This window comes from Sciurus vulgaris (assembly GCF_902686455.1).
Source record: "Sciurus vulgaris genome assembly, chromosome: 7".
Classification (NCBI taxonomy): Eukaryota; Metazoa; Chordata; class Mammalia; order Rodentia; family Sciuridae; genus Sciurus; species Sciurus vulgaris.
The window spans coordinates 52,112,132-52,120,784 of record NC_136467.1 but is presented as its reverse complement, the minus strand read 5'-3'; positions in this window follow the sequence as shown (position 1 = coordinate 52,120,784).

Below are 8,653 nucleotides of genomic sequence, written 5' to 3'. Positions count from 1 at the left end.
AGGAGATGCACCCCCTCCTGCAGGAGCAAAAACCCTGACTTGGGCCTTTTAACCTCTGTTGCTCATTCACACTGGGGGATGTTCATATGCCCAGCAGAGGGCAAAGGAAATTAACTCAGTCCACAGTTAAAATGTCTACTGGGCCTAGATTTCATGCTGGGTCCTTCAAATTCATGCTGTCCTTCAGTTTTGAAGAAGCTGCTATCATTTCTCAAATACAAACAACAAACATCAAATCTATTGGGTAAATATTATCTTTAGTTCCAATTTTATTGTCATCTTATGGTTAAGAAATTTTGAGTAAATAAAGAAATTATTGTAATAAAGATATGTTGATTTTGTTGTATTTTTATGTTGGCCTTTGACCATAAGCATATGTATTCTTCAGGTTTTCCTTTTTTTGTGCTAGGTATTCAACCCAAGGGGGGTTTACCATTGAGACACATCCCAGCCTTTTTATTTTTTATTTTAAGACAGGGTCTCACTAAGTTGCTTAGGGTCTAGCTAAATTGTTAAGGCTGGCCTCAAACTTGCAAACCTCCTGTCTCAACCTCCTGAGTTGCTGGGATTATAGGCATGTGCCACTGCATTTTTCAGGTTTTAACCATGGAGAAAAAAGTGCATCACATATATAGACATGCGACACACATATACACACACACCACCACCACCAACAACAACATACACTGGATTAACAAAATCTAGTCTTCTTTTCTTGATTTTGCATACTCTAATCTTCCTTCTACAAAACATTGAAATTGTGGGTATGTCTCCATGTGTGCACTTTGTGGGTGTATGGATGTGGATTCAAACACATTTTAGAAGTGTCTGCCTGAAACCTTGCCCATCCTGAGCTCTGCCCTCACCCCTACTGCCCTCTGTATGTGACGTTCAGTACACTTTTCCCTGGACCCAACATGAACTCTGGGTCAAGCAGATGTGGCAACTGTGGATAAAGTGAACTTCCTTTGCCATTTTCCGGGCACATGCACAGTATCCCAAAACACTATCTCTACACCTCAAACCCTGTGTCTTAGTTTGGGCTTCTAAGGAGTGGGCCCTAAGTCAAAGAATTGAATGAAAGCAATTTACTTGTACAGTGAAAGAAACATTAGTATTTTTTTGTGTTTGGGTTGCTTTGACAAAAATATCACAGATGGGGTATATTATCAATAACAGGAATTTATTTCCTCCATTTCTGGAGTTTGAAAGTCCAAAATCCTCGAGCTGACAGATGTGGTGTCCAGTGAGGGACCTCTTCCTAGTTTGCAGACATTTGCCTTCTCTCTGTGTCTTCATGTAGTAAAGAGCAAATAAAAGCAATTTCTCCTGGGACTTTCATATGAGCACTAATGTCATTCATGAGGGACCCGTCCTAATGACTTCATCTCACTCTGACTACCTCCCAAAAAGGAGGTACCATCACACTGAGGGTAGAGTCTCAGTATCTGGTTTGCAGTGGGGGCACACAAACATTTAGTCCATAACAATTGGTAAGGAAAAGAAGGCTTGAGACTGGAAGGGAAGCAACAGAGGTGCTTTGTCAAGTCAGGCCCACCATGGGCAACCTGAGTTTTATGCCACTGGATAACTATGGAGAACAGTGAACAGCACATCCCAGAGGTACTCCACTTGGAGGTTCTGAGGATGCAAAAGTATTTATGCAGAAACTCCAATGAAGTCCTAAATCAAGGGCTGCTCCCAGAGGCATGGATTCCTTATTTTTCCTGTCTGCCACGTTATGGAGGCAGAATTTCACATTTTCAGGCTAAGGAATGCAGTTCCTGGTAGTTAAAGATCAGGTCCTGTGCATTCAAGAGTCAAGGATGAAGGGATAGAGATGGGATACTGACACGTCAATCACAGGCCCAGAGTCAGTCTCTTGACTTAGTATTGAGCTGGTAGTCATGCTGTTCTTTCTCTGCTTCTCTAACTTCTGACCAGAGTTTACAAAGGGATCAATCACAGTGGAGGAGTGGATGTTGGGTCAGCATATCACAGGCACAGCTCTTCCCTGTTCCTGAAGTCAACCGCACCATAGCTCAGTGACTTTTGTACAGTTTGAGCTGTTTTTCTAGACTCCTTTCTGATTGGTACCCAGGAAACAAATGCTTAGATGCCAGAACACAAATTTGGAGGTAGACTCAAATTTTATCCCTGAGGATACATTGAAGCCTATGACTAGAAACTTGTATTCGTTTCCCTAAACCTTCCATAATTATTGAGCTTCTGGAACTTTTAGCAATAGTTAAGATTTATGCAAAATACCTAGAATTCTGTCAATGGGATGATGTGGTAAATTTGTGTTTTTCAATTATCATTTATTCTTTTTCCTCAGTAATAGAATCCTGGGTGGCCACATGTCTGGCTAAAAGCTCTATTTCCTACTCTTTTTTGCTGTTATGTGTGGTCAATTATGGCTAGTAGGATGTAAGTGGAAGTGTTTCTTTGATCTTTCCAGATGTCTCTTTAAAAAGGATGATGAGCTTTCTTCTCCCTCACTTTCTTTTTTGTCCTTGTTGGAACACAGAAGAATTAGAACTCTAAATGCAATGTTGAGTCAGGGATCTGGGGATGATGAATCAGAAAGAGAGAAAACCAGATTCTCAATTATATTATGAAGATAATTTATTGTCCTAAGTTATCTGCCTTAGAAATTCCTTTCTATACGAGAAAAAATAATGATTATCTTTTTTAAGCCACTATTATATATTTTTTGCTATATGCAGTTGAACATATTTCCAACTAATATAGAAGTTGTTGGCTATACATTCATTTTGACCTATCAAGGTCTACTCTCTCCCGAGCTATGGTATTGCTACATAAAATTGCGATAATACTAGTTTGTGTTCTGATTTTTATTTCACTCTACTAATGTCTTACAAATCAGTTTTTGGTTATCACTTTAAATTTTTTCTCACCAATTTTATTGATTATCATTTTTAATTATTTTATCTATGAAGCCATCCATTAAGTTGATGATATTTAACTGTCCCCTCCCAATGTAAACCATAAAGTTACTTCTACTTCCTCATAATTATAGCCATGACTACTATGTACAGCATTATGCATATTATGCTAAATTTTGCTGTGTTTTGTTGTCCATGTCCTTCTCTGATAAGATTGCCCTGAGTAGAAAATTTAATAGCCTGCTGTGCATTTTCTGGTTTCAAGCTCTGTTGTCCTTTCTTCCCCACTTTGGGGGACAGATTTCTCTTCAGATCATGCACAGTGCTGTTTACTACATAGGGTCACCTGATTCTTCTTGCCCCATTACATCTTATGTTGTCAGAAAAATCTCCAATATCACCATGTTATCACACAGCAACATGCTAAGGAGGATCAACTATCCATACAAGGCTTTGGGTTTAAATTCAGTGAGTTAGTTTTAGGTACCTTAGAGGAATACTTACACGTTAACCATTTCCACTAACTAATTGCACAAGGGAAAAAAAAAAAATGACTCTATTTAGCTTCAGGAAAGTTCCATTAGATCACAGAACTGGGATGGTATTGACATGAGACACCAAGACCAGCAGTTCTCACATCTGGCTGCTCATTAATATCACCAACTGAACTTAAAAAATTCCTTGATCTCATTACATACCTATTGAATCAGATTTGTGAGAAAAAGATTAGGAAAAAGTTAAAGTCTGGCAATTTCATTACTAAGGCATCTCCAGATGATAGTGAGGGGTAGTCAGTTTGGGGAATTACTGGCATAGATACACAGTCACTTACATACAAGTCAATTTTGTATTTTATGAAAATAAATAAGGACTATCTTTTTATTCCTCCCTTTCCTTCCAGTATCTTGCTATTGTGCCAGTGTCCTTGATTGGCCCTTGCTTGGATTATTAAGTGATCTGCTAATAATCCTTCTTCCTTGTCCATCAGCTACTTTGGCACCACAAGACTCAGCTCCAGGATTATAATCTTTTTATTCTTCCCCATCTCCCTGGAGATCATATAGTCAGTGCTATAGTGAGGTCACATACATTTCTTCATTCAGTCCAAATCTCTCAACTGAGTTGGAAACATCTTTGCAATTGACGTTGAGTGTCTTAAAATTCAATTTAATCAAATGTGTTGTCACTATCTTCCCCACAATCTCCTCCAAATTTTCATAAAGGAATATTGGGTCTTCTTTGTCTCGCACTCCCACATCTGACTACAAGCAGCATTTCAAATTTTGTCTTCTGTTACAAAGCTTGCAGTTATTCCCCCTGCAGGCACACAAACCTGTGTTCTTTCTTGTAATTTCTCAGGGTCTGCTCATTCTTTCCCTTCACAATTGGAGGCATGACTGCAACTGGGTTTGCTGGTCTTGGAAAAATCTCTTCTAGCCTTTTTATTTACATATATTTACATATTTAGACTTCTGTGTAAATAGTTGTATAGCCTAATTAATTTTCTATGGTAGTCTAATTTCTAAAGCAGCAAATTCAGCATCATCATGAACACTAATACAATCAGGAGTGTTTCTGAGATTTTTTTTTTAAGATACCAGTTTTCAAAGATGATAAATATTTTGCAATATCCTATGATTCAGAATGTGAATAATCCTCATTACCAATTGAAAGAGTTGGGGAAAATTATATTAAGATTTGCCAGAACATCAAAGGAAGCTTTCTATAAATAAGTGTGCCAATTCTAATGTTAAGGCATTCATTCATGTACTCCCTCACCCACTGTACATGCTGTCCTAGGCTGTAAGAGCACATCAGTCAAGAGATCTACATGTGTGCTCTCAAGGAGCTCATGTTCCACCAAAGAGGATGCAAAAATCACAGACAAAAAAAAAAAAAAAATGGGACAGTTTTATCTTCTTTTACTGAATAGCTATTATACTAGGTTCTGGAAAATAACTGTAACTCAATGCAAGAAAAAAATGTGAGTTTGCATCAAGGGCTATGGCCTAATAGAAGTGAAATCTTCGTCTCATGAGTTGATTGCATAATTTTTTCATTTGTAATTTTTTTAGAAGCAAAAGAGCTAAAGTTCTTAGTTCCCTGACACTTGGGAAACTAGTTAACTATAATAATGGTAATAATAATAATAGACAATTATTGTCAATGATAATAGTTATTAATTTCGACAGATGCTATTTTTAAGAGGTTGAGCAATCTCATTTGATATATAGTCAGACCTTTTCCACTCAGCTTCCCAAAGTATTCTCTGTGAATTGAAAAAACCATGCTTCGATAAAAAGCCTATACATATACAGCGACAAATGTCCTTCCATTTGACATTTGTAGTCTCCTTCTGGTATATTTTTAAAGGTCCCATTTTAGAAGTTACAATCATGTTTCAGAAAGATTTAATATCTTGCTCAAGGTCACACAGCAATGTCACACACTTTGTTGTATATGATTCTAGGCATGCCATGTAGTTCTGACCTCAGTATTTTTTTCTATAGACAGGGTAATCCTGAGCTTAAAAGGAGGAGTAGATTGTTTTAAAAAGTGTAAATATAAATGTCTTCATGTGGATGGATCAGTGATCTTACTATTTACAGGTCCCCATATTGTTAAATATACACACAACTGGCAAGTTGAGTATAAGAACTTCAGCAAAAGCAGCCACTTAATATGCCCCAAAGCTGCTGGGCCTGGTGCTTCAAACCTTTAATCCCAGCAACTTGGGAGCGTGAGGCAGGAGAATTGCAAGTTCCAGGTCAGTCTCAGCAATTTAGCAAGACCCTGTCTCAAAATAAATAAAAGAGAGGTGGATATTTAGCTTGGTGGTAGAGCTCCTTTGGATTCAATCCCCAGGCTGGGAGGAAAATATATACCTATATCTCTACAAAGATATCTTTTGTTTTGAACATTGAATACATTTATTCTTTGTATTTTTCACAACACAGATGTTCTAGAGTTTACAAAATAGTTGCATTACAAACATTGCTAAGTAACTACATTCACAAATACAATAGTTTTGATAATAGCTATTGGGAAGCCATGTTACAAAGTGATAAATCCCTTTACTTTTTAGTAATTTACATGAGAAAAACCTAATTTTTTCCTGATATTGATAGTAATGTAAACCCAAGAACTATTAGTTAAAAGAAAATCATTAATAAGCAAAACACAAAAATGTCTGTTATTCTTAACAGAAGTTATATAGAAGAGAAACTATACACTTAAAAGGGTAGTCAGTGTGGAGAAACCTTCAGTGAAATTCCATATCTTAAGTCTGAAAAAGAAAATTCTTAATAGTATAAATCCATGTAAATGAAGTAATGTGGAAAATTCTTCACAGGTCATTCATCCCACAAAGATATCTGGATATCTGTTCAGCCCAGGGCCTACCAATGCTTCTTTCCCTATCCTTCTTTTTTTGTATAGATCGAACAAATGATGTTTGGAAGCAGCCAGTTTCAAAATGGTACAGCAGGAAACTAAAAAGCAGCCCATGCACTGTCCCTAGTCCTCTGTATGAAGGGAATAAACCACAAGGTGTTTAAGCTGCCCTTCAGTAGGGTTTTGCTCTCTGCTGCTATCTGGAATTCCTTGACAAGAGACTGGCTGACTCTCGGCACTCTGGGATACAGGTACCATATTTTGTATTTGTGCTCCACAAAAGAAGAACCTAGTAGAAATTTTTGGTAGTATTTAAAAATAATGTGTTGGAAATGTGAAGAACAAATCTTTCACTAGAGGAAATTGATAAATGATAATCATTATTTTGCTATCTAAGAGCAGGAATTTCTCTTATGGAGTGAATTGGATTGGTCAAAAGCAAAGTTGTTTCTGGAGATTCCTCAGAAAACTTGGAAAGGACTCACCATTTGACCCAGCTATCCCATTCCTTGGTTTATACCCAAAGGACTTAAAATCAGCATACTACAGTGACACAGCCACATCAATGTTTATAGCAGCTCATTTCACAGTAGTTATGTTGTGGAACCAACCTAAATGACCATCAATAGATGAATGGATAAAGAAACTGGTATATATACACAATGGAATATTACTCAGCCATAAATAAGAATAAAATTATGATATTTGCAGATAAATGGATGGAGTTGGAGACTATCATGCTAAGTGAAATAAGCCAGTTCCCAAAAAAACCAAAGGTTGAATGTTTTCTCTGATAAGTGGATGAGGATACATAATAGGGTGGGAGGGAGGGGATAAGGGAAGAATGGAGGATCTTTGGATTGTGTAAAGGGAAATGAGGGGAATGAGTTGGGGGAGGAAAGATAGTGGAATGAGACAAACATCATTACCCTATGTACGTTGTGATTACACAAATGGTGCGACTCTACATTGTATACAACTAAAGAAATGAAAAGTTGTACTCCATTTGTGTCCAATGAATCAAAATGCATTCTGCTATCATGTATAACTAAATAGAACAAACAATAAAAAAGAATGAAATATCTCCTCTAGTGATATTTGTATAGGAAAGAGCATAGCAAATCTATTAAAATTAAAATAGATATGTGAAGACAAGGTAACCATCTTGAATAACAAGCCCAGTGACGACAAGGAGGTTTGGACTTTCATACCTCTTTGAAGATTGCAGGCCTGGGATCATGGGCAGGACACTCATTTCCTTGAGGAAGGTGCTGGTGGACCCAGACACAGCAAGGTTTATGTGCTGTGCTGTCAGGCTGTTGGTGGACCCATTGCTGAGGATTCACCTGAGCCCAGCAAGTCCGAAGCCCAGAGGTCATCCTTGATAGCTCTCTCCCTCCTGTTTTGTATCTGACTCATTAACAACTTCTGAAATTTATCATGTTTCCTTTTTTCCATCTCCTCCACTGCTTTGTCCTAAGTGTCTATGTTGGTCTCTCTCTGATCCATCCTTCATATTACACCCTCAGCTATAACTCACTCCCTTATTAAAAAATAGACAACTGGTAATGAACAGTTTGGCCCTTTTATTTTGGATCTTTGCTTTGCATCAAGTATTCTGTTCATCTTCATGTTCCAGACACTGCAGTTCCTCACATTAGTTCCTCACACTCCCCATGTTCCTTCTGCCTCCGCCCTTCTGCATCCTACTCCACATATTAGAGTGTGCTTCCTTAGTCTTGTCACCTAGATTGGTCTTATCTTTCAGTCATCAACTCTTGTTCACTCCTTCCAGGCCGCCTTCCCTGACTTTCATGGACTGACCCAGCAGGCTGTGTAGACTCGCATACCCTCTCTGTGTGTTGCTCTCCTGGTGCCCCTCCAGCTGATGCTTGCTTGAGATTTATTTTTCTCACTCACACATTAGATCCTAGGATGAGATTGTGCATAATAACTGCCCACTGCACCACCAGTGTCTCCTACGGTGTCTGCCATTCAGAGGGCAAGCTTATAGACATGTCACGCCAGAAGGTTACAAGCAGCATAGAATCACTTATTAAAAGCATTAAGCAATTTTACTTGGAATCACATTAAATAATACAAAGCTTAATTTTTGTTAATAAAGAAAATGTCAAAAAAAATTGGGGATGTGTGTACCAGGGATTGAACTCAGGGGCACTTAATCATAGAGCCACATTCCCAACACTTTTATTTTTTTTTTATTTTAAGACAAGGTCTCACTGAGTTGCTTAGGGCCTAGCTAAGTAACTGAGGTTGACTTTGAACTTGTGATCCTCCTGCCTTAGCCTCTTGAGTCGCTGGGATCACAAGCATGTGCCATACAGCCTGGC